Here is a 27,542-nt window from a genome sequence, read left to right as displayed (position 1 = left end):
CTGTTCAAGGCTTCACACAGTGTCTAAAGTATCTCTTATAATTCTGTGCAAAAATATGGAAAAAAAAACTGAGATCCTCTTCAAATGTAAGAGTTATGAGTCAATAAAATGCTTTTTTGATATGGAAATGCAACATAAAATAGTTGGATAGCCAGACCTATAAATAGAAATTGTGTGAGTGTCTATATCTCTTTTCAATTGAGGAAGAGGACTGTTTTAAGCTCACACTATGAAAAGGACTTTAAAGGATTCTTCATTTGTTGCATTCGCTTCTGTTTGCAGCAAAGGGGTAAATTCACAAGGCTGTGAGCCAGAGAGCTTGGAGTATCCTGAGGGAACTGGCTTCAGCATTTAAACACACAGACAAAAGAACCCAAACGTAGGGCATCAACATATGCAGGAAGCCTGCATTTGACAGAGGGCTTTGGAGGAAGCAAATCTTCTTAGCAACACTGATAATAAATATGCTGTTGAGAATGAACATTAAATGTTCGAATAAGGAAAAGCTGAACATTTTGTAAATTTTAAGAAGGGAATTAGAGGCAAACAGAAAAGCCAGTGTAAAGCTGAGCCCAGTTAGAATAACAAGTGGTTTAGTGTGATTGGAACATAGTGTGGGGGTGAGATTTTCAAAGCCTTTTTATTTATAAGGTAATTTTTAGATTATTGCAGAGTTACTGGATTTCCCCAACCCCCTAAACTAAAAGTGAACTGTTTTTTCTTCTTTACTGGGTATTGCATGAGGGACTGTGGTCACTGAAATGTGAAACTCTTAACAAGGAAATGGACTGAAGTTGAAAAGAGAGGTTTAAGTTCAGCCTCAGAAAGCAGTGTAGAATAATAGCTAAAAGATGGAATTTGAGTTCAGGTGACCTGGTTCAAATTTCAATCCTGTGCTTGCTAACTGCTTGATCTTGAGCAAGTTAATAAATGTTTTTGAGCCAAAATTCTAATTTGCATCTTGTGGGTTTGTACTGTCTTTCTCACAAGGTGATTATGAAGATTAAATGAGATAATGTACAGAAACCATTTTATACAGTCCCTTCCTTACAGTTAGTGTTTGGTAAAAAAAAATAATAGTAATAATGACATTGATTTTGACAATGGCAATGATTTAAAAGTGCTTGGGAGGGAGATCTCAGAAAGTTTTCAGTATACAAAAAATGGACATAACAAACCCACTTGTAGATAAACACATCACAATCCCTAGATTATACTGAAGGGAAAAGAGAATATCACAACTTCACAGAGTGGAAAGTACTGGATATTAGAGTTTGTTACGTAAGTGGAACTCAGAGGATTAAGGAGAAGTAATCAACTTTCTCCCTCTGTACTGTGGACCTCGCTCACTTGAGTGTGTTTTGCTCTCATCAGCCAGCCAGCTAATGTCAGAAGATCAATGACAAACAGTAAACTCAGATAAGCTGGATTCTGAACTTTCAAGTGCTGCATCATTCTTTTGGTGGGATGAGCCCAATAACAGAGAAATGATTTTTTTGGATTGTCAATGACAGAAAAAATTATATGCATACTTAAAAAAATCCTTTTGGGTTTTAAGAGAAGGCATTTTTCTTGTAGCGGCATTCCACAGTTCAGTGGAGCTAGCCAGATTTTATTGGAAAAGGCAATGCCAACCCACTCCAGTACTCTTGCCTGGAAAATCCCATGGACGGAGGAGCCTGGTAGACTGCAGTCCATGGGATCCCGAAGAGTCAGGCACGACTGAGAGACTTCACTTTCACTTTTCACCTTCATGCATTGGAGAAGGAAATGGCAACCCACTCCCGTGTTCTTGCCTGGAGAATCCCAGGGACAGAGGAGCCTAGTAGGCTGCCATCTGTGGGGTCACACAGAGTCAGACACCACTGAAGTGACTTAGCAGCAGCAGCAGCCAGATTTTATACTAGAGAGGGTGTACAAACGGTGTCCAAGGAACATGCCTGCTACTCTTTGTTCTAAATTTCTGCATGCTGCCCTTCAGGGCCCTGCTACCCATGAAAATGTGACATAAGGCTCTCCTTTATCCTGAATTGTTTATTAAAACCATTTTAATATGGTGAAGACTTTTATCTGTGCTCCCATCATTTCCCTGCTGATCTTCTCAAGCTCTAAAGCAAGGCTTCTTGCTCTTCCATAATATGCCCTGACTCCTGAGATGATTACATTTTATGCTGGCTCATGGCATAAACCTTCAGAACCACCAGCTGAGTTGTCATTGTAGTACAACTGATTTCTTGATTGATGTACAGTGTCTGAGATGGCTTTGTTCTCCTGGCTTCCCACTGGTTATCAGATTATAGATAAGAAGAAAAGAAAAGAGTGTAACAATCAGAGCAACACTGGGGTCTCTAATGATATTAGAGGTTACCTTCTCTTTAAGAGAGCATTTGTTATTTTAAAATGATTGGATCATCCAAATATATCACGCTGGGCAAGTCAACTCAACTACAGACTGGGGCTTTGGAAAGCTTTCTTCCTGATCCCAGAGTTCATCTCATTTTTGGCTGCAGGATATCTGTGCCCTGAGAAATTAGATGTCTGGAACGATCTTTAATCTCAGTGGAAAGCTTTTTTGTTGTTGAAATGCTGCCCAATTGTGAGGAAAAACACAGTTTTCCTTACAGTGCAGAGAAAGAAACAAAAAAAAAAATTTTTTTTAAAGGAACATACTTAATGCTGGCCTATTACTTTGCAAAAAAGAGATAATATTTTCCTCTGGCTCTGAGCAAACTTTAGCTATTTTGTTTTTCTTTCTTCCAAAGTGGAAGAAAATTGACATATTGAGACATTCTTTGGAAATCATGTAGGACATTTAGAGTTGGTTTGGAGTCTACTGGCCTATCAAAAGATCCAGAAATAAACTTTGATGAAGCAACCAATTTTGCTGTTTTGAAAACTTCTCTGAATCCATTATTATGTAAAACAAATAACCGTGGCTTTTCTTTCAAGTATGCTTTCTAATATCCACTGTGCTTCAGTACAAATTGGAATTGCAACTTCCTAAGTGCGTATACTGTTTTTCTAACACAAATGGAAATTCTATCTCCTCCTTACCCTCTCCTATTCTCCATGGTACAATGGCTATGGGAGTGTGACTGGGTAAAACACTTGGTGTTTAAAATATCCTTATGAGTCCCAGCTGTGGGCTTTTAATCCTAATGGAGAATATGCTCGTATTTGTCTCATGCACCAGCTACTTGGTGAAGGAAGCTGGCGTACAGTTGTGACCTCTAAGAAGAAAACCTCAGACAAACCATGGCGAATTAGGCAGAGGCTGAGATCACTATAGATAAAACATACAGTCTGTAATTCAAATGGCCAAGGCAGATTGTTGAAAACAAAAATCGTTAGGCTGAAAAGCATTCTGCTTGGCAGTAAAATTGGAGTTATCCTTCCCCTCCTCAGACTCTTCTCATCCTGTTCAGCCCTATGCATCAGGCTTAAGGGCTCCAGCCAGTTTGTCGCTCACCCATTCTTCTTTGGTTGTTGGCAGGTAAGGCTTTTCATGAAGAGATCACCGAGGACAATAGGAATGACTTTACTTTCTTACCTAGCAGACCCAGAAGGCTCTGACTCCTTCAGACATCACAGGCTGATGTACTGGTCTGATTACTCAGAGCAGGAGAAGCATCCAACTGATCCCTCTGATCAAGCTCACCAACAGTGCAAAAACCCCATGACTGGAGTTGTTATAACTTCTACATTGTAACCAAAGGTTACGCAGAACTGAGGAGCATGCAGGCTCTGACAGAGAACAGTGGGTAGGACAGTAAGGAGCCAGCAGGTAGCTATTTCAGAATAGCAGCTCTAGCTGTGGAGAGAGAAGGGCAAGACCTAAGGGTAAGACATAACCACCAGGTTCCAATGCAAAGGGGGTATTGCTGGGTGGATCTCTGCAGAAACACAAGGAACTTTCAACAAAAAAAATAGCATCAACTACATGACACTGACCAAGCTCAAATTATTCTCATGCCTAAAGTTTAATGAAAGAGGCATAGTGATTGGTTTTGTCTCCTTTTTTAGCTACTTGAGTGGACTAACAGCTGGATCTATATTAGGTCTAGGTACATGCTTGCTGTTATGATTTACTTATCTCATTAAATAGACCCTAAATTACTGATGTTTGATGAAGATACACATCCCCAGACCTATAGGTCTTAGGTCAAGACACTGATGCCACATTACTCTTTTATGCTATTCCTAATAAGAAATACAGAACTTTTCTGATTCCCTCAAATCAGAATTGAGAGGAGCTAAGAAGAGAAGAAACAGAGAAAAGTTAACAATGCTTCTTTATTTGAGAAGAGCTGGGATATTTGAAGTCTGTTTCTACCATGCATCCCCAGCCCATGATTCCTCTACCCCCAGTACCGCCACTTTGAGGCTGCTAAGGGACAGACTCTATGCCTAGGAAAGCAGAACTCAGAGGGCTTTTGAATTTAAAACCAAACTCTGGTTGATTTTCTTTGATTAGCGGCATTCTTTTGGGTTTGTTGAAGACAAGTTGTTGATGGAGAGGTGGACTTAAATTTAGGATATGCCCCTTAACTCAAGAAGCACAAGGGCAGGCATGGTGAGACAGGAAGGAGTATGTGAGATGACACAGTGCTCAACACAGGTACTGGGAAAAAGCTGGGTGCCAGAGTTGTGGGATGGACATTTAGAGGAACGCGAAAGCTCATGGTTTCTCACACTATATTTCAAACAATAGTAGCTCAAAATGTGAGTTCATTTTGGAGAGGCCCTATGAACAATTTCTTTCTTTCTGGCTCCATGGCCTGGAGTCCATTTGTCTGGCTTTGGCACCCACCTTTACCACCTAATAGTTGTGTGTATTAGTCAGGGCTTCCCCTGTGGCTCAGACAGTGAAGAATCTGCCTACAATGTGGGAGACCTGGGTTTAATACCTGGGTTGGGAAGATCCCCTAGAGAAGGCAATATGTGAGGCCCAAATTACTCTTTCTCTATCTGTGCCTCTATCTCCTTATCCATTAAATAACACCGCGATGGCACCCCACTCCACTACTCTTGCCTGGAAAATCCCATGGATGGAGGAGCCTGGTAGGCTGCAGCGCATGGGGTCGCGAAGAGCCGGACACGGCTGAACGACTTCACTTTCACTTTTCACTTTCATGCTTTGGAGAAGGAAATGGCAACCCACTCCAGTGTTCTTGCCTGGAGAATCCCAGAGACGGGGGAGCCTGGTGGGCTGCCGTCTATGGGGTCGCACAGAGTTGGACACGACTGAAGCGACTTAGCAGCAGTAGCAGTAGCAGCAGTAATAAGTGCATCGTTGTATAAAATGTGAAGAGTAAATAAAATAATTCATATAAAGCACTCTACACAGAGCTTGGCACATGGAAGAGTCATTAAGTAATACTATGGCAGAAAGTATTGATTGGTCATTAATATCCATTCTCTCCTTTCTTGCTGACAAACTCTGAGTTGAGTAGCAATATTCCTAGATGAATGGTCACTTTCCAGCCTCCCTTGAACCAGAGTTAGCCACACATTGCTGTTCTGGTAAACTGGTGTAGGTGAATGTCTCCTGGAAGTTTCTGGGTAAGGTTTCACTTCCCTCTTCAAAGGGAATATAACCTGGTGTGTGTCGGACATAACCCTTTCCCCAGCTTTTCTTACTTGAATATGAATTTACCATTAGGAATCAAAGCTACCATTTGTGATGGAAGCAGCAAGCCCAGAGAAATTTCAAGAGAACTGCAGAAATGCCAGCCCAAATGTCATCAATTTACAAAATCAGCACCAGCAGGAACCTATATCCTGGTTTCTTTTTTTTTTCTTTTTCTGTGCTGGGTCTTTGTTGTTGCAGGTGGACTGTCTCTGGTTGCAGAGAGCTAGGGCTTCTCTTCACTGTGGTGCCACAGCTTCTCTTTGCAGTAGCTTTTCCTGTTGCAGAGCACAGGCTCTAGAGCCAGGGGGCTCAGTAGTGTGGCTCTTGAGGGCTTATTTGCCCTTGGGTATGTGGAATATTCTCAGACCATGGATTGAACCTGTGACAGGCAGATTCTTAACTGTTGGACCACCAGGGAAGTTCTAGGTTTCTTTTTGTGTGAGAAAACCTCCCACTAATGTTTAATTTTATTGTTTTATATTGACTCTATCAGAAGTTCTTCCCTTATTTGCAGGTAAATGCATTCCTAACAGAGTTTAAACAGGAATTTATTTTTTATTTAAAACCATGTATAATTTTAATATGTTAAAACCCAGGAAGGTAAAGTGTTATTCTCAGTTTTCTTCAGTTGAGACTTAAATTGAGGTTTAATAATAAAAGGTAATATTTTAATATTAAAAATAATAAAAATAATGCTAAAAATAATGAATTATAATAAAGTAATACAATGCTAGTGTAATAATCACTAATGGGTTTTGAGAGCTTATTATGTGCTGCTTATCATCTCCATTTTATAGATGAGGAAACTGAGGCACAGAAAGGTTAAATAATCTGCCCCAAGTCATAGAATTGAAATTCAGATCTTTCTGATGAGTGAGTTTATATGCTTAATTATTTAACTGGTTCTACGAGCCTTCCTGCAGTTTCCAAATGTTTTCTGTCTCTTCCAGGTTTCTGTACATGCCATCCCTTGTGGCTGGAACAGTTTTCTCTCCACTGTCTTTTTTTGGCTAAATCTCATTTATGTTTCCTGTTGTTGTTGTTTAATAGGTAAGTCAGGTCTGATTCCTGTTACCTCGTGGACTATATGCCACCAGGCTTCTTTGTCCGTGGCATTTCCCAGGCAAGAAAAAATACTGGAATGGTTTGCCATTTCTTTCTCCAGGGGATATTCCTGATCTAGGGATTGAACCCTCATCTCTGCATTGGCAGATGGATTCTTTACCACTGAGCCACCAGGGTTGCTCATTATGGTCTCTACCTCAGCTGAAATATATATTCTTGGAAGCCTACTGTGATACCTGCTTTATTCTGTGTGATTTCATATTCTCTTTTGTTTACTCTTGTCACAGAACTTAGTCCACCCTTTTGCATGTTCTACTTATTAATCTTGCTCACCCATCAGAGATGGGCTTTCAGAACATTGGCTCTATGCCTTGTTCACCAGCATTGTCTTAGGATTTTACTTGAATAGCTGTCCCCTTAAAGGTGTCAGAGTTAACTGATCCTTTGTTCTCATTGGATGTTTTAGGAGAGTGGAATGGTGCCTGAGGAGGTAAGAACAAAAGCACATTGAGAGGAAGGAGGGATGACAGACTCAGTTCTAGAGGACCCAATGGGATTTGCTCTCAGGTCAGTTCATGTACTGCCAGTGAAATCATACTTGCTATTTTAGCATTTGCTGCAAGCAACCCTAGGAAGGCTACTAAGTCCATGGCTAAAAAAAAAAAAAAAAAAAGACAAAGAATGCTCTGAAAAGGTGGCAGTGTGTGTCTTTGGAAGGCAAGCCTAGACATGTGGTGGGAGTTAAAGAAATGCAGAATTACAAAAAGAATCCCTCCCACGGATGTCTAAAAATGATGTTCCTAGCAGCTTTAGGTATCACAGTTGTGCAGGCAGAAAAGTATTTGATTAAGTCACTGGCATTATCTCTGAGGTGTGGGTGTCTTGGAAATCTGCATGCACAATATTCCCTTAAGATAAGCTACTGGGAATTGTTGTATATAGGCTACATTGCTGCTCTTCAGGTCACTCTGTACATGACTGAAGTCCTGCACTTTAAAAATTGTCCTTCCCAAAGTTAAGATAGTTGTGCTGTGGTCATTTTTGTGCTTGGCCTTTGGGAACAAGATAATGAGATTTGAAGTTTGCTTGAAATAGGATTTCTGAATGTACCAGAATGGGCAACTTAGACAACCCCATCCCCTTCATTCTCTCTACAGTGCTTTCCCTGAAGGTTTTCAGATAGTCCTTTCTTATCTGCATTTTTCCTTTTGTTTTAGATATTTGGTGAATCAGACTTGGTTCATTAGGGGGCAGAGTTAGTCATAGTGTGATATTGAAGTCTACAGAGGCCACATCCAGAAGGATCTCCAGAAAAAAAATGGAATGAGGATGTGGCCTATCAGTAATCTCTAATCTGCCCACCCCAACCCTAGGTTAGAAATACTCCTTTAACTGGGTGATTCCCATGGTTAAAGAAAAGAGCTTTCCACACAAAGTTTAAGAAAAGCCCAAGAAACAAGGAAGCTGACTTCCCAAATGTGACCTAACTCGAGTCCACTGATTTATTAATGATTTGGTTTCTCTATTTGATTTAGTGGTAACGATAAATGATTTTTTAAATCATCAGAATACCTAATAGTCAATTAATCCTAGTGGGTGATAGGAGCAATTGGTTGATAACAATTCAAACTGTTTATTGGCTGGTAGAAAATTGTGCTGCAATACAGGGGTTGGCCATTTTGGGGGTGGGGGGTGGGGGTGGGTACAGGGCCAAATAGTAAATATTTTAGGTTTGAGGGCCATATGATCTGTGTTGCAACCCCTCGACTCTTCCATCACAGACCAAAAGCAGCCAAGGTAATACAGAAAGAAATGGGCATGGTTGTATTCCAATAAAACTTTATTTATATAATAGGTAGCAAAATTTGGCCCACTGAAGGGCTATAGTTTGCTACCACCTGCAATTAGCAATTTCTTTGGTAGACAGAGGAGGAGTGGTAACATAGATGCCATGCATTTTCCATTGCTGTTATAGAGATTTACAGCATCCAAACCTTTTCATTTTTAAAGTCTCATTGGTTCCTCCCAAGAAACACATGTGGCAGCTCTGCAGCAGCAATATTTAGATCAGTGGTGCATTCTGGTTCACAGCACAAGCTTTAGAGAGAGACTGGTGTTGGAATCTAGCTCTGTACTTAAAAGCTGTATGAATTTGAGCAGACTATTTACCCTCTTGGTACCTCGGTGCCTAATCTGTTAATAAAGGATTATAATAGTAGCTACCTCAAGTATAAAGTGAAAGTGAAGTAGCTCAGTCGTGTCCAACTCTTTGCGACGCCATGTGCTGTAGCCTACCAGGCTCCTCCCTCCATGGATTCTCCAGGCAAGAATACTGGAGTGGGCTGCCATTTCTTAAGGCCCTTCAATCAATGTTTGTTATAAATGTAATTGTTATAATGATCTTCTCTATCTATAGACTGGGGCTAAACACTTGGTATTTGTGAGTATTAAATGAGATAGTATATGTAAAGTTTATATAACACAATGCTGAGTACATAGTAATGCTTAATAAATGTTAACTAGTATTCATATTTTCATTTTACTGATAAAGGAAGTTTAAAATGATAAAATAGTTCTGTCAAAGCTTTATAGTAAACAATAGCAGAAGTGGTACTAAAACCTAGTCCTTTGAACTCCAGAGATCATGCGGCTGCTGCTAAGTCACTTCAGCAGAGATCATGCTACGCCCACTCAAAATGAGCAGATGTATGTTAACCTTCATACAAAGATACATAATGAAACTCAAATGGAAACATTTTTCATTAGAAGTGATAGACTATAGACAAGCCCTAACTTTCCATTAGTTGCATTTATTGGTTTATTTTTGGTCATACATATTGCCATATTTTGTCATACACTTCTCTATAAAATTTATTGAAAGTGAAAGTGTTAGTTGTTCAGTCATGTCTGACTCCTTGTGACCCCAGACTGTAGCCTGTCATGCTCCACTCTCATGGAATTCTCCAGGGAAGAACACTGGAGTGGGTAGCCTTTCCCTTTTCCAGGGGATCTTCCCAATCCAGGGATCAAACCTGGGTCTCCTGCATTGCAGGCAGATTCTTTATTGGCTGAGCCACCAGGGAAGCCCAGAATTTCTTAATTTGAGGTATATTTTCCTTATTTGCCAGTCAGGAGGCAGCCTGGCCCTGGAAATACAGCACAGGTTTGAGAAATGTTAGGGAGAAGAGATTTTATATTGCCTTTTCTATGGGATATTTTTCATCCTTTATAAAACAGACCCCATTCCCTAAATGTCCATGTTCCATTGCATGTTGGTACCATAGTCTTAACCTTATGGAGAAAAATAGTGGACATATAAACCAAAGTGAGTAAGGGCTAGTGACCTCTGACTTGCGTGCTTTTGTGGCTCAAAAAGATGATCTGGGCCAATTAGATTAATTTCCACCCCATTATTCTTTTTGCAGAGTGAGTGTCAGAGCAGTGAAGAGCTTCAGAGAAGGGATGGCACTTGGAAAGTCATGAAAAGTGAATAAAAAGTCAGCAAGAGCAAAAGAGGATAGAAATTATAGGCAGAAAGTACATGCTAAGCAAAGAAGGGTTGACTGCAAAGAGGAGAGAGATCCTAAAGAGAGCTGCCAGAAGGCTTTTGAGACTGTTGCTTGGTAACCACCTAGCACAGTTTCGTGGCTGTAGCTGAATCATTCAAATAACTCTTGGCTGCCCAATCCCTTTCTCCACTCCCATAAGTGTGAACACTTGGAGTGGAATCTAATTCTAAATCAGCAGCTGACACAGACATCAGTGATGGGGGGTAAGTTATCTCAGGGACACATCTTCTTAAGTTGGAGCTAAACTCTTGCCTCCTCTCCTAGGGACACCTACAGACTTCCTTACCCATGTTCAAGTTGGCCCCTGGACTAAGTGACCTGTGGCTGACTTGAAAGAAACTCACCTTTGTAAACACTGTTCCGTGAATTATACCTAACTCTAGAAGAAGAAATCAAACTTAAAATGGAAGGTGGGTGAAGAGGAAGAGGCCCCAGGGGAAGGTACAGATGAGCATTTTCATGTACTAAAACACGTAAACATTTTCAAAAGATGGCACTTTCAGCATGGGCAGGCAATGAAGGAAGAAATTTGTTAAGATCCCATGTGTTTTCTTGATGATACTTCTCCTCCCTCAGTGAATAAATCGATAAAATATCAAGAGCTATTCTAAAGCTAACAATCACACAAGAATTTATAGTAGGTGTTGTACACTGCAACAGTGACTCCATCTACTTGATTCTAGCCCAAACAGTCTCCTACTCGCCTGTAGAGAAGAGTGGAAATTCTTCTGTTCACGATTCATGAGAGAGAAGGCCAGAGGATGCAGGGAGACCAGTGTGGACAGCTCGGGCTTGAGTGGGCCTGTGTGCCCTTGCAAACCTGGGAACTCGTAGGAGATGCCTCCCCCCATCTGCCTCCATTTGCTTTTTGCTTCTCTCTTTTCTCTATCCACCCCCACAAACACATGCACACATCAGAGGAAAGAGGCTATTTCTGGCTTGCTAGCAAAGACAGAAATCACACCCAGACATGAAAAAACTGGGAGAGGATACCTCTGAGAGAGAGGATCACATTTTTAAATAGCTGAGTTGAAGACCCTTCAGAAAAAAAGAGACCTTTTGTGACATTTGGTTCTTCCCTTTTCATTGACTTGTTTTGCTTCAATGGTTAAAATTCTTCTGACATTCTGTCATTAGCAGCTTCCACAACTGTTTCTGAAAGAGTGACAGAATGGTCCCATTAAACAGAAAATTTCTTCTCCACAAGCCAAGTGAATGTTAACTTCTTGGACGAATGCTGCTACCTGGCTAATTCCTGGGGGTCTGGTCATGTTCTATTCTTTTTTGATTCATATATTGGGGAGGAAATGAGTCACACTTGATTAAGGGGTTGATACCACCTACTCATGCAAATTATGTGCTTGGATGAGGGGTGGGGGTGGGGGTGGGGGAGAGAATGAAGCAGAATGCCCTTGGGAAGGGAACATTCCTTCCTGTGACTGAGTGTGGACTGCAGATGGCAACTCCCAACATCTCCATCCACGAGCTGTTGGGTCTGTGACCAACTCTGCTGAGAAGTGGTGTGTGTGTGTGTGTGTGTGTGTGTGTGTGTGTGTGTGTGTACCAAAGCAGATCTGTTTCATCACAAAATCTCAAGTTATTATATTTATATGGTCCTTATTGCCTCTGTGGAAGAGACTATTTGAATGTCAAATCAGACTGATAGGCATAAATTATGGTAACAACAATAATGGTTATTTATTATTTGTTTTGTGTTTGGCACAGTGCTGGGTGCATCTCAGTTAGTCCTCCTGATATTCCATGAGTAGATATTTATAACCTCTACTATAATAATCTCAGGAAGGTTAAATGAATAAACTCAAGCTCAGGTCTGCTTATCTCTAAAATCTGTTCTATTATAAAATAGCACCCTTGATCTGATTTTGAAATTGCACTGTGAAACCCACCATCTTTTAAAAATATTTCTATAAAATGTAAAGCAGTGAGATAGAATATTTTATTCATAATGCACTGCAAAGCCAGAAATTGAAAATGCTTCCATATCTGTACTACTCAGTTTAGCACATAAATTTGTATTCTCACAAATTGTTCTGTTTTATGAAGACCAATTCTTGAGGGCGATTTTTTTTTATACTTTAAAAATATAAACATATATAGAAAAGATTTGGCATTTTGAACATGATTCAGAATTTCTGTGATTGCTGTACTTCAACTGCATTTTTTTTTTCCTTTTCACCTTTTGACTTCCTTTACCCATTTCTCCCCCTTTCAACCTCTTACCTCTGGCAATCACTGATCTTTTCTCTGTATCTAAGATCTTGGTGTTTTGTTTTATTTTAGATTCTACATGTGAGATCATATAGTATTTACCTTTCTCTGTCTGATTTATTTCACTTAGCATAATGCCCTAGAGGACCATCTAGGTTGTTGCAAATGGCCAAATTTCATTCTTTTTATGGCTGAATAATAATCCATTATGTATTTATGTACATCTCTCTCTCTCTTTCTTTATATATATATATATATATATCCATTTTAAAATCTATTCATCCATAGATGGACTCAGATTGCTTCCTTATCTTGGCTGTTGAAAATAATGTTGCCATGAATGTGTGTATGGGGGTGCATTTAACTTTTTGAGTTTGTGCTTTTATTTCTTTTAATATTTTTGATAAATATCCCAAAGTGAATTGCTGGATCATATGGTAATTCTGTTTTTTTTTTTTTTTTGGCCACATGGCATGCAGGATCTGAATTCCCTGACCAGTGATTGAAACTGTGCTCCCTGCAGTGGAAGTGTGGAGTCTTAACTACCGGACCATCAGGGACTTACCTGGTAGTTGTATTTTTAATTTTAGGGGAAACCTCTAAACTTTCTTTGTATCCTCCTCTGGACCTAATATAAGAAATCCAATTATACTAAAGGCAAGAGAGCAGATGAGATATTAACATGTGTATGCCCAGCACAAAGAGAGAGATTTTTACATAGTTCCTATGGAATCACATGGAAAAGAAATGCAAAAAAGCAAAACTGCTGTCTGGGGAGGCACTACAAATAGCTGTGAAAAGAAGAGAAGTGAAAAGCAAAGGATAAAAGGAAGGATATAAGCATCTGAATGCAGAGTTCTAAAGAATAGCAAGGAGAGATAAGAAAGTCTTCCTCAGTGATAAATGCAAAGAAATAGAGGAAAACAACAGAATGGGAAAGACTAGAGATCTCTTCAAGAAAATTAGAGATACCAAGGGAATATTTCATGCAAAGATGGGCTCGAAAAAGGACAGAAATGGTATGGACCTAACAGAAGCAGAAGATATTAAGAAGAGATGGCAAGAATACACAGAAGAACTGTACAAAAAAGATCTTCACAACCAAGATAATCATGATGGTGATCACTCAGCTAGAGCCAGACATCCTGGAATGTGAAGTCAAGTGGGCCTTAGAAAGCATCACTATAAACAAAGCTAGTGGAGGTGATGGAATTCCAGTTGAGCTTTTTCAAATCCTGAAAGATGATGCTGTGAAAGTGCATTGCTGGCTCAATATGCCAGCAAATTTGGAAGACTCAGCAGTGGCCACAGGACTCGAAAAGGTCAGTTTTCATTCCAATCCCAAAGAAAGGCAATGCCAAAAAATGCTCAAACTACCGCACAATTGCACTTAATCTCACACGCTAGTAAAGTAATGCTCAAAATTCTCTAAGCCAGGCTTCAGCAATACATGAACAGTAAACTTCCAGATGTTCAAGCTGGTTTTAGGAAAGGCAGAGGAACCAGAGATCAAATTGTCAACATCCGTTGGATCATGGAAAAAGCAAGAGAGTTCCAGAAAAGCATCTATTTCTGATTTATTGACTATGCCAAAGCCTTTGACTATGTGGATCACAATAAAAGGTGGAAAATTCTGAAAGAGATGGGAATACCAGAGTACCTGACCTGCCTCTTGAGAAACCTATATGCAGGTCAGGAAGCAACAGTTAGAACTGGACATGGAACAACAGACTGGTTCCAAATAGGAAAAGGAGTCCGTCAAGGCTGTATATTGTCACCCTGCTTATTTAACTTATATGCAGAATACATCATGAGAAACGCTGGACTGGAAGAACCACAAGCTGGAATCAAGATTGCTGGGAGAAATATCAATAACCTCAGATATGCAGATGACACCATCCTTATGGCAGAAAGTGAAGAACTAAAGAGCCTCTTGATGAAAATGAAAAAAAAAGAGTGAAAAAGTTGGCTTAAAGCTCAACGCTCAGAAAACTAAGATCATGGCATCTGGTCCCATCATTTCATGGGAAATAGATCGGGAAACAGTGGAAACAGTGTCAGCCTTTATTTTTGGGGGCTCCAAAATCACTGCAGATGGTGATTGCAGCCATGAAATTAAAAGACACTTACTCCTTGGAAGGAAGGTTATGACCAACCTAGACAGCATATTAAAAAGCAGAGACATTACTTTACCAACAAATGTCCATCTAGTCAAGGCTATGGTTTTTCCTGTGGTCATGTATGGATGTGAGATTTGGACTGTGAAGAAAGCTGAGCACCGAAGAATTGATGCTTTTCAACTGTGGTGTTGGAGAAGACTCTTGAGAGTCCCTTGAACTGCAAGGATATCCAACCAGTCCATTCTAAAGGAGATCAGTCCTGGGTGTTCTTTGGAAGGAATGATGTTAAAGCTGAAACTCCAGTACTTTGGCCACTTCATGCAGAGTTGACTCATTGGAAAAGACTCTGATGCTGGGAGGGATTGAGGGCAGGAGGAGAAGGGGACAACAGAGGATGCGATGGCTGGATGGCATCACCGACTCAATGGACATGAGTTTGGGTGAACTCTGGGAGTTGGTGATGGACAGAGAGGCCTGGCTTGCTGTGATTTGTGGGGTTGCAAAGAGTGGTACTCGTCTGAGTGACTGAACTGTACTGATGGAATCACATTTTATGTGATGATTAGATTATAAAGTCAGCACACATGGTGATTATTTGTTAGTCTTTCCCCAGAATCAAGTTGACTTTTTTAAAACTTATTTTTTGAAGTATTGTTGATTTACAATGTTAATTTCTGCTGTACAGGAAATGATTCAGTTATATAGACATATATATATATATATATATATACATTTTTTTTTTCTAGAAAGATAAAGCCTACCAAAACTGAATTTTTTTTCTAGAGAAATACAACCTAGTTTGGGTAGGTTGTATCTTTCTAGAAAAAAAAATAATCTATCTATCTATATATCTGCTAAGTGGCTTCAGTTTGTCCAACTCTGTGCAACCCCACAGATGGCAGCCCACCAGGCTCCCCGTCCCTGGGATTCTCTAGGCAAGAACACTGGAGTGGGTTGCCATTTCCTTCTCCAATGCATGAAAGTGAAAAGTGAAAGTGAAGTCGCTCAGTAGTGTCCTGTGTCCGACTCTTCGAGATCCCATGGACTGTAGCCTACCAGGCTCTTCTGTCCATGGGAGTTTCAGGCAAGAGTACTGGAGTGGGGTGCCATTGCCTTCTCTGATCTATATATCTATATGTATATATTTCAAGCTTTCTTCCTGGTTTCCTCACATGGTGAAGAGAGAGGGCTCAGGGCTCTTTATCCCCTTTTAAGGGCTTCAGTTCCACTATGGGGGCTCGAGCCACATGACCTCATCCAAACCTGATTACCTCCCAGATTCCTCTACCACTAAAGACAATCATATTGGGCATTAAGACTTCAGCATAAGGATTCTGAAAGGACACAAACATTCAGTTCAAAATAGTCACCCAGACTATTTAACAACCTTCCCTACCATAACTCTACCAAGTACTTGTACTTGAGATCAGATAAGAAAAAGAAATATATCCAGACTATGACTTCAGGGAATTATCTAATTTTATCTTCACAGTATTACTTTAAGGAAGAAATCAGCATTTCAATATTCCGCATATGAGGGCATTGAGACTTAAGGAAATTTAGAGTTTTCTTTCCACATTGTAAAGATGGTAACTAACGCCAGCATTTACAGCTAAGCCTGTGAGACACAAGCTACATAATACAGGAGATCAATAAATCCTTTTTTGATTGCTTATAAATCTTATTGGACTTCTATTTAGTGAAACTTACAATATGGTGGCAAATTACTACCCCTCAGGTGTCAATGAGCCTGCTTAAAAATGTGGTATTTAGGAGTCTTGATCTATCCCCTTGACTGAGGGTTTTTTTTTTTTTTCCTTCTGTTTTTTGTTTTTTGCATCATCATACTTCAGTTTTAGAATCAAGGCAGTCTTTAAATTATAGAATACATGGGGATCATGTAGTGACATGTTCTGCAAGTATTTTTTTTTAATTAATTTTATTTGTTTTTGGCTGTATTGGGTCTTCATTGCTGTGTGCAGACTTCCTCCAGTTGTGGTGAGTGGGGGCTACTCTCTAGTTTCAATGTGCAGGCTTCTCATTACAGTGGTTTCTCTCGCAGAACACAGGCTCTAGGGTTCATAGGCTTCAGTAGTTGTGGCACACTGACTGTTGCCCCACAGGATGTGGAATCTTCCAACACCAGGGATGAACGCATATATTTCCTGCACTGACAAGCAAGATTCTTAACTAGTGGACTACCAGGGAAGTCCCTCAAGTTCTTTGTGGCTAAATAATGATAATTATTTATGAAGTCATAAATTATGACTTCTTATAAAAGAAGTCATACAGTGTAATAGGGAGAAAATAGTTACTGGAATTAAGGAAATAATAGGTATTTGAATTCTTCAAATTTGTATCACTTTGATAGAGCCCTTGGGGTTTAGTTTATGTTACATTTAAGTGACTCCAATAAAGAAGGATGAAATATCACTTGTTTTTATAAGTCAGAAGGGAAACTGCTTGGCAAAAAATTGCAATTCGATGCCCTAGTTTTTGACAGCCTATTGGGGAAAATGTCATACTGCAATGCTAGGAAAATTGTGAGTCTCCCACAAAGGAAAGCACTTTTTTTTTTAACTAAGGAGGTTTAGTGAGCACTAGGATATGAAGACTTGCTGCTGCTGCTAAGTCGCTCAGTCGTGTCCGACCGACTCTGTGTGACCCCAGAGGTGGCAGCCCACCAGGCTCCGCCGTCCCTGGGATTCTCCAGGCAAGAACACTGGAGTGGGTTGCCATTTCCTTCTCCAATGCATGAAAGTGAAAAGTGAAAGGAAAGTCGCTCAGTTGTGTCCGACTCTTAGCGACCCCATGGACTGCAGCCCACCAGACTTCTCCATCTATGGGATTTTCCAGGCAAGAGTACTGGAGTGGGGTGCCATGAAGACTTGAAAACACTTGAATCATCTCTAGAAATGCCTGAGCTATGCTTATCCCCCTCTATGTCCACATCAATCAATGTAGTTTTTGTCAAAGTTGTTTTCATTTACTCCCTAACTTATCATGACTTCTGCTGAAATTTGGTCACGGGGACAGAACTTGAAAATAAAATAACAGTGGTTTCTGAAGTTTGCTTCCTTTTTATTTTTAATATATCCTGAGTAAAATGAATTAAGCTTTAGCTAATTTAACAACCCTTGTGATAACATTCACCAGACCTCTGAAAACATAGAAAAGCACAAAATTGTTGCTTCCTGTTTTATTAAACTTTGGCATTTAGTATTCTATGGTTTATCAGTTTAGGTTTTAGGCAACTATTTCTGTGTTACCCTTCTTTTTTGGAGTTGGAAAGAAGGAACCAAGAAGAAAAACAATTAACTTACAGTTTCCCAGATTGTTTTAATACAGTTAGCCCTTGTGCAATCTTTAGATTTTGTTTTCACTGAAAGAATAAGAAGTAGTAATTCACTTAGGGTAAAGTGTCTTGACTCATATACATCAGATTTTGGCCTCCAATTTTCTTTAAAGTTGCAAGAGTTAGGAAGCGTTTTGAGGGCAGATATTTATCCAGATGGTGAAGTAACCTCTAATGGTTCTTCTTTTATTTGTTTGCCTATGTCATCTTCATCCCAATGGGGGAGAACAGGTTTTAGGATTCACATCTCATAAGCCCCTGTCTGACATGTGTCTCATTGGCATTCTATTGTCATTGGGGTGGACATAATTTTGTTGCCCAAAGAAATACACAGACTAAAAACATATGAAAAAAACTGTCTTGTCATTTAAAAATAAAGATTCACACACAGTTGAGTAACTCAACACTATGAAGGGTTTTCTAAAAGAAAAAAGAAACAGTATTTAAATTCAGGAAATTTTACTTAACAAGATAAATCCCATAAGATGCATCTGACATCCTTTTTCATCTAACTGCTTCTGACTTTTCTAGCTCATTTCCTGTCATTCACCATCTTATGCTGAATATTCCGAAAGCACTAAACTGTTTGAATTTCCTAGAAAAGTCATACTGGAAGGAGAAAATAAGCCTCTGGCTTATCAGAGGCTAGGATTTGGGATTGTCCAAACTAGAACCATGGTGTGGGCTGCAAGTGGGACCTGATGACAGGTTGTTCCTTGGGAGCTGGACCAGAGAGAGCACAGTTGCTGCTGGAGATACCATCATGTAGAATGAAAGTGAGAGTGTCAGTCACTCAACTGTGTCCGACTCTTTGCGACCCCATGGTCTGTCCATGGAATTCTCCAGGTAAGAATACTGGAGTAGATTGCCAGTCCCTTCTCCAGGGGATCTTCCCAACCCAGGGATCAATCCCAGGTCTCTTGCACTGCAGGCGGATTTTTTACCATCTGAGCTACCAGGGAAGCCCATGTAGTGTGAGAGATACGTAAATCTCCTGCCTTCTCCTCTATTCTTGCCCCTCATTCTTCCACCAATGACTTCCATTTACAAACAACTAGATGTCACTTGCCAAGGAGAGCCTGGGAAATTCGGTTCCTTGAGATGCAAAGCAGATCAGAGAGGAGGTAGGGAATGGATCTTCGAGCAAACAGCAAATGAAATTTACAACCTATCTTAAGTTGAGCTTACCCAGAAGTACCCTAAAATGAGGACTTGCATTCAAGTAGTTTCTTTCCCTGATAGATGATGAAGCTGGGGTATGTATGCATCAATTCTTTCCTCTCATTGCTTGAGAATTGGTCTTGCAAGAGGATAGATAATTGTTTCAGTGGTTCTTCCAGCCTGCCCTGAGCATGGGGTGAACATGCTCAAAGAAAGATGATCAGAGAAAGACCAGAGGCAGAAAATCACAAGTACTTGCAGTAAGAACCTGTCAGCAGATAAAGGAATGATGAGGGCTAAGGGGCAATGACAGCACCTGCTACATGCTCAGGACAAAATTAGGTGCTTCCCTTCTGTGTGTCTTTTGTACTTTCTTCATATGTCTATCATTGTGTTTATTACATATCTGTTTCTAATCTATTCTTTTGCTCTTTAAATCAGAACTATTTCTTATTGTTTAGTCTCTACCAAACCCAACCACAGAAGTCTTTGTTTATATAAAGCATTAAATTGATATTTTAAATAATTTATTTATCTACGTTTGGCTGTGCTGGGTCTTTATTGCTGCACAGACTTTTCTCTAGTTGTGGCAAGTGGGGCTAGTTGCTGTGTGTGGTCTTCTCATTGAGGTGGCTTCTATTGTTGTGGAGCCTGGGCTCTAGTAGTTGCTGCTCATGGGCTCTAGAGCACAGCCTTAGTAGTTGTGGTGCACAAGGTTAGTTGCCCTGGTATGTGGGATCTTCCTGGGACATGGATCCTACATTGGCAGGTGAAGTCTTTACCAATAAGCTGTCAGGAAAGCCCTAAATTGGTATTTTTAATCCTATCAGACCTAACTATTCCCTTTTTATAGCAAATACTTTGAAATATTCCATTTACTATCCTGACATTTAAATAATAAAACCTATTTACACATATTTTCAAAAACATAAATATTATACCCCAACTCTAATAAAAAGGAAAAATCAGAGGAAACTAATTTATAATCAAATAATATGCATATCTTTAGTAAAGGATAAGGTATGAATATACTAGAAGGCATACTAAGTGGTTAGTCACTTGCATTTACTTATGAAAAATACTTAAAAAACAGGAAACTTTCAAATATCATTTACACTTTTATCTTTGTCAATTGAAATATAAGCTGATACATAGATTCAGTGTATAGAGTCATAGACGCAGTGTTGATGTGGCAACTAAAGGTGCAGAATGACACACAAGTGTTGCATGCAAACTGGAATTTCATGAGATTACTGCCGTTTATGATGTGCTTTTCCAAAAAAGTGAACAAATCTTGATGGACTTTCTAAGAAAGTACTTTTTGCTGATTAGCATAATGATTTTTCTGAAAAAGTCTGTGTAATAAACAGAGAAAATGTGCGTGTGTGTGTATATATATATGTGTGTGTGTGTGAGTGTGTTTGTGCATGTTTGTTTTTTCATGCCAAGTAGAATTAGGACCTGGGCTCAGACACTGTATAGAGATCACTCATCTATGACTCTCCTATATGATATTTGATAGTTGGCGGAGATGAGTCAGTCACCTAATGAGCAGGAGAGCACTGTGCATGGCAGTATAAACAGTACCCCTGGTCATCCCTGTGCCCGAAATTTTAATGGGTCCCCTAATTATTGTGACAACCAAAAAAATGCTCTCAAACTTCTAAAACAGCCCTCTGAAAGTGGGGCTTCCCCTTTGAGAATTGCTCTGTTAAATGTTTGTTGAATGTATCTGCTTCTTCAGTACATAGGCTCCCAGTAGTGGACTGGTTATGGATGGATGAATAGGAAGGTGAAATTATCTAGGAAGCAGATAAGAAGTAGAAGTTCACAAACATATAAAAATTACTTTCTCAGTATAATGATGATTGATGGCTATTTGGAAACATATGTTTATAAATGTGGATGTTTATTGGTATATTTAAAACTGTCCTTCAGAAAATATAATGAATTTGACCTTTCAGTTAGGCATTTTGATAATGGCTTAGAGAAAGATATAGGAGCCATATTTATCAGATTTGGAGATAACACAAAGTTGGAAGAAATAGTTAATGTAATGGGAGATACCCATGATAAAATGATGAGTTAAAACAGATACAGTGATGTTCATACTGTGTTCCCAGAATATGATTGCATTGATATGAAATGAAGGCTACTGCTACTGCTGCAAAGTTGCTTCAGTCGTGTCCGACTCTGCGACCCCACAGACGGCAGCCCACCAGGCTTCCCCGTCCCTGGGATTCTCCAGGCAAGAACACTGGAGTGGGTTGCCATTTCCTTCTCCAATGAAATGAAGGCATAGGCACTCTTATATACATCAGCTCATTACTATTTTAGGCACAGAGACACTGGTTTCATCTTTTTCCACGTCATCTTTCACTACAATAGTTACCTAATATTTAACACAGACAAGGTTATTAATCTTGCTATACTAGACTTGTTTATGGTTAATGTATTTAATTCTGAGTGATACCCTTTAAGAGGAGCATTGACCAACCTGAAAACTTAAAAAATAGTAATGCAGGATTTGAATACTCCTTAATTTGAAAAATGATGGACAGAATTGGAGATATTCATAGCATAAAGGAAAATATTTAGGGGATTTATAGTTTACACATGAGTGAATTAAGACTCAGGTTAGGTAATTTGTACAAGGTAATTAGTACTATTTGATTTAATTAATCAAACTTGCATTGCTAAGTGATGGACTTTGGATCATTCACGGCATTCATAATAAGCACATGGACTGGCAATATAAAACACCCCCAAATTTTAGTAGCTTATCAATTCAAAGACTTTAAAGTTTATTTGCATACATCTAAATTGTCTAATTTTGATCCTCTTAAGTGATTTTCTTTCCTATATGTGGTGATTCTAGAACTCAGGCTTTCTCCACCTTGTGGTTGCTCTTTCCTTTATAAAAGTTCTCAGCATCCTCCTCATTTAACCAGCCAATAGGAAAAAGACAGCACGTATAGTAGCACAGCTGCTTTGTAAAAACTGCCTGGGAAGTGACATACACATATTCCATTAGCCAGAAGAACTCACATGACTTAATTTGGAAGCAAGGAAGATGGAAGAGAGCAAGGACTCAGAAGGAAACTGAGAAACAGAGGCCTGAATTAGTCAGTTGTCTCCCAGATATTCCCATCTATGGAAAAAGAGAATGAATTTTTTTTGGGGGGTCACTAATATTTTCAGCTACTATCAGCAAAATAAGCATTTCTCCTTATTTTACAATTGAGGATGCCAAAGTTTATACATATTTAAGAATCTTTCCCAAGGTCTTTTAAGTAACTACTGAATTTTTTGTCTAATTTTAAAGTCTAGATTTGTCTTTACACTATTCTAAACCATGGAAAAGACCCTGATGCTGGGAAAGATAGAGGCAGAAGGAAACGGGTGTAACAGAGGATGAGGTGGTTGGATGGCTTCATCGACTCAATGGACATGAGTTTGAGCAAACTTAAGTGAAGTGAAGATAGTGAAGGACTGGGAAACCTGGTGTACTGCAGTCCATGGGGTCGCAAAGAGTCAGACATCACTGAGCGACTGAACAACAACAAACCATCTCTAGTGAGAAACAGTCCTTCCTATTGCTACATTTGCTTTCTTCTTCAAATGAGTTCAATCTTCCTGTTTTTACTGGCTTTTTGATCGCCAATGGACCTTAACAAGTTCTAACTTGTTAAATCAAGAGTTATATCTCCCATCTAGACAAATTCTTCTGATAGTCACCCAGAGGCATGCCACCAATCATCTTTCTCCTGGGAGTGGTTAAAACAGACACATCCACAACATACCCACACCCTTGCTTCCACATACACACACTCACACACATTCATACTCTTATACTCACACACACACACACACACACACACACTCACACTCATATAAACACACACAAGCTCCTTCTCTGACCTTTCCTAACTCACACTTTTCTTTTTTTTTTTTCCTTTGGGGCATTAAACTACTCCTGGCTCCCATTTGCTGGTATTTAAATAAAGTCTGCATAAAATACTGAAGTCACTGTCTTCCTGGCTTTGCTCAGTCTCCATAGCAACCTGCTTAGCAACAGACTTCTTTAAAAAGGAATCTCAAAAAAGTTGCACAGGTCCATATTTCTTGAAATTATACTAAAATTTGGAAAAAAATAAAACAAGAACTCTCAGGACAACTTACATTGACTTTCTTCTGAGTAATTCTCTGGCCTGTTGACCTGCTTTTACCCTGTACTGTCCATTCTCCACATTGCAGTTAGAGCCATCTCCAAACACAATTCATTTTGCATCATTTTCCTTCCAAAATCTTTCTTTCCAATCAGTTCTACTCTCATCTGAGACAGCCCAAATTTTGATTCAGGCCCACAAAGCCTTACGAAGTACCGCAGTCTCTTTGCTCCCACAGTCCTGTCTTGCTGTTATACCCATCTGCTATGCTCATTCCTCCTTCAGGGCCTTTATATCTGCTGTTCTCTCTGCCTGGGCTGCTCTGCCCTAAGGTTTTTTTACATGGTTCATAACTGCTCATATTCACCATCTTAATTAATCTTCTTGAGTTTTAAATAGAATTTGATACCATCTGAAACTACAACATTTATTTGTTTATGCACTTATTATGCATGCAATTTCTACAAGGGGAGGGACTTTGTCTTCTTCACAACTTTATTCCAATTACTTAGCACAGGGTTGGCAATGAGTAATCACTCGGTGTGGAATAAATTCAATAACTAATGACCAATGTTTGTTTAGTGCCTCCCACATATCAAGGGAGGATATTCCTTTCTTAAGGAATATATGTGTTTGTTATTTCAGAGTGTAGATAAAATGTGTAAAGTATCTAGAGAACAGGGTCCAGTGTCTATGTTCACCCTGAAAGTAAATGCTTATATATTAGGGACATTCCACTCCAGATTTAGATTAAGAGTAAAACTGGAATTCCGTCAAGCGGCCTAAATAGGCTATAATTAGTCTGCAGAAGTGGGAAAGGACTGTCCATGTAGTTTTGCCCACTGCATTTATCTAGACTTTAAGATCATGCATAAAACATGTTTGCTTTAACTATGGGAAAAATTCAGTATGCTGGAATTTGAGGGCTATTCATCTTTCAGATGGGTGGTTTCCAAGATTTTAAAATTGAGCACAGGTGACTAAAAGGGTTTGCTTAAGAGGTGAAGGAAGGATTCTTTAGGATTTTTTTACACCTGCCCCTCTCTTCCTTTCCCAGAAATGGTGCTTGATAAAGAGCTTTGATTAAGTGGGTACTCTATGGATGATGTAGATTATTCCAGAGGAAATACATGCAGTATATGAGTTAATCAAAAGAATTTCCCCCGCATTGACTTGCCCCCTTAGCTCTTTAATTAGCTATTCAAGAGCAGCACTCCTATACACGTCTAAAAATAGACAGAAGCTTGGTCAGGCGAAAAGTAAGGCAACCTGTTTTCTTTGCATTTCAGTAGTGGTTCAGATTTGTGCTTTAATTTCATAAGAGTGATAAAAAGTGTGTGTATTTTTTTCTTTTAAGAGTGTGCATCTATAATAGAAAGGACATGCCTAGAGGTTTTAGTCATGTAAAAGCATAGTATTGCATTTCTTTTGTATAGAACTTTGTAGTTTGCAAAGCTCTTTAATGTAAATAATCTGATTTTTCTTCCTTGGATACAAGTAGGCAATGTTAATATTAAAAAACAGTGGTGGTAGCATCTTGATCCTGTTGGCACTTAAACTAGCAACTCCTCCCACCGGGTGTTTCTGGGAGGTATTTGACCTTGTCTCACATGTGTGTGTATCAGCCATTGCTAGCACAAGATACCCTTTATTTTCTTTCTCCTCTGTCCTAAATTCTTTTGTTAATGCTCTCTGTTCTCCAAATTACTTTTAAAATGCCCACTAGTGCATCTTTGAGAATGTTAATATCCTTGCTGACCCTTAAGGTGCCAGAGGAGTGCTGTGATCTCCATGGAAGTGGAGAGAACGCTTTGCTTTAGCCTGTTTTATGCTATATTTTCCCCCTAATTCTTCCACCTCTGGGACATTTATGCCAAATACATAGATTCTTTGAGCAAGTCCCCCATCACTCACAAATTATGCTTAGATTAACCCTAGTATTGGATCTGATTCAGGCCTAAGTGAGAGTCTGCTCTACATTATTTCATAAGGTTTCCATGACAACTCTATCAGGTATTTAGAGGAAGGCATTTAGGTGAGGTTATATTATTGGTTCCATTTTATATATTAGAAACTAAAATACAAGGAATGTTATTCACCTAAAATTTTTTTAAAAATAATTATAAAGATAAAATAGGAATCAGATACCTTTCTGCTTATCTTATCTTAGATCTTTTTTGTTTTTTTGTCCAAGATCACAGTCTCTTTTTTTAAGGTTCTCATGTGAAGACTTTCTCCATCCACCGCCCCCCCACCCCACCTCCCCCACCAGCTTTATTGAGGAATAATACAAATACTTTCTAATTTTCTCTAAAGGAGAAAAGTTGCACAGGAAGGAATGAATTTCAGGTGAGTGCTTCCCAGGTGGTGCTGTGTGTGTTTAGTAGCTCAGTCATTTCTGACTATTTGAGACTCCATGGATTACAGCCCACCAGTCTCCTCTGTTCCTGGGGATTCTCCAGGCAAGAATACTGGAGTGGGTTGTCGTGCCCTCCTCCAGGGGATCATCCCAACCCAGGGATGGAACCCAGGCTGATTCTTTACTGTCTGAGCCACCAGAGAGATGTGTGTTCCATTCCTGGGTTGGGAAGATCCCCTGGAGGAAGGCAAGGCAACCCACCCCAGTACTCTTGCCTGGAGAATCCCATGGACAGTGGAGCCTGGTGGGCTATAGTCCATAGCATTGCAAAGAATAGGACATGACAGAAGTAACTTAGCATGCCCAGAGGTTTAGAAGCAGAGCCTGGAAGGATGCATTGGAGTCATCAGACACCAGATGGAGAAAATGAACTTGAGGTTCTCTAAAATCCCTCTCCAAATCCTTTTGTGGTCAATAATCTCACAGTGAAACCTGAAATCAAATAACTGTGCTTAAGGAAAGGGAGAAGGTCTGAGCTTTTATTAAAAAAGGGGTGGAGAGAGCACAAACCAAAATGGTTGATTAAATTTGAGAGAAAAAAGTCAGAAGAAAGGCAGAGGGAAGAGGTTTTTAATTTAGGCAAGAACAGTGGTGTCTGGAAGTTGTTTGTGGATTACTAAATCCATTCAAGTTCAAAGGTAGAGAGGTGGTGACTTGGCATGAGGTCTTCTATAGTGGTAAGTTTGATGAGGAAGCATGGATATTGCCAGTGGGCAGGAGTTGGGTGGAAACAGTCTTGAGTTTAGACACAGCTCAGCTCCATAGAGGCATCTCAGAACTCTCTTCCATTTGGTTTCAGCTCCATGACCACATCTGGGAGCAGCATCTGGGAATGCTGGCAGTGGTACAACAGACCACTCTGCTCCATAGGAGCCAACCAGGGGAAACCAGTCTCACAGGAAAGAAAAACTAATGACATGTGTGAGACATACAGAAATCCACCCTTCTCTGCCTTGACAGTGAAGTGTTATTCACTCAGTTGTGTCCAGCTCTGACCTCATGAACTGTAGCCCGCCAGGCTCCTCTGTCCATAGCATTCTCCAGATAATAATACTGGAGTGGGTTGCCATTTCTTTTTCCAGGGGATCTTCCTGACCCAAGGATGGAACCTGGGTCTCCTACACTGTAGGCAGAAAAGTTATGTGACAAGGAATGGATTTTGAAGAGAAAAAACCATAGAACAGAGAGGTATGGAATAGAGAATAAATACAAATGTAAGTTGTTTTGCTAACTGCTTAATAGCCACAACAAATTAGTACAAGAGAATACCCTGTACAAAACACAATACAGTTTCAAAGATCAAGGTGTTCCCTTAGGCAAGGGTGAAGACTCCAGTCTCTGTGACTTGACCTTTGACAAGCGCCAGAGATCTGAGAGATCTGTTACTCTGTTACTCTCCGTGTATCTAATTGGCCTTTGTCCACAGTTTACTGTTTATTGATCTTACTAAAGGTTTTCCAACATCCAGGTTTTCTGTATATTTGTTTTTCCTAGGACACCGGGACTCATTGCTTTGTGTGTATGAGCTGGTAGGGAGTTACTTAGTTGAACATCATCTTTCTCCTGAAGTGACCTTTTTCTTAGCTTTGATCCATGGACCATAAACACTTAGGCTGCTAAATTCTTGAACCATTAGGACAGGATGCTCTGTCTGGCACCTGGTACAGATTGCTTTGCCTCATTTATTTCAGCCTTGGAAACTGAGCACTCTAATACAAATATCCTTATGCATGATGTAATATTTATTCTTAAATTGTGTATATTTTTTTCTTTACATAAAAAGTGAGTTCAGACAGCTTTAATAATCTAGTTAAGGCTCACAT

This window comes from Bos javanicus, chromosome 3 (assembly GCF_032452875.1).
Source record: "Bos javanicus breed banteng chromosome 3, ARS-OSU_banteng_1.0, whole genome shotgun sequence".
Taxonomy (NCBI): Eukaryota; Metazoa; Chordata; class Mammalia; order Artiodactyla; family Bovidae; genus Bos; species Bos javanicus.
The sequence above is the reverse complement of the archived record's forward strand: the minus strand, read 5'-3'. Positions refer to the sequence as shown.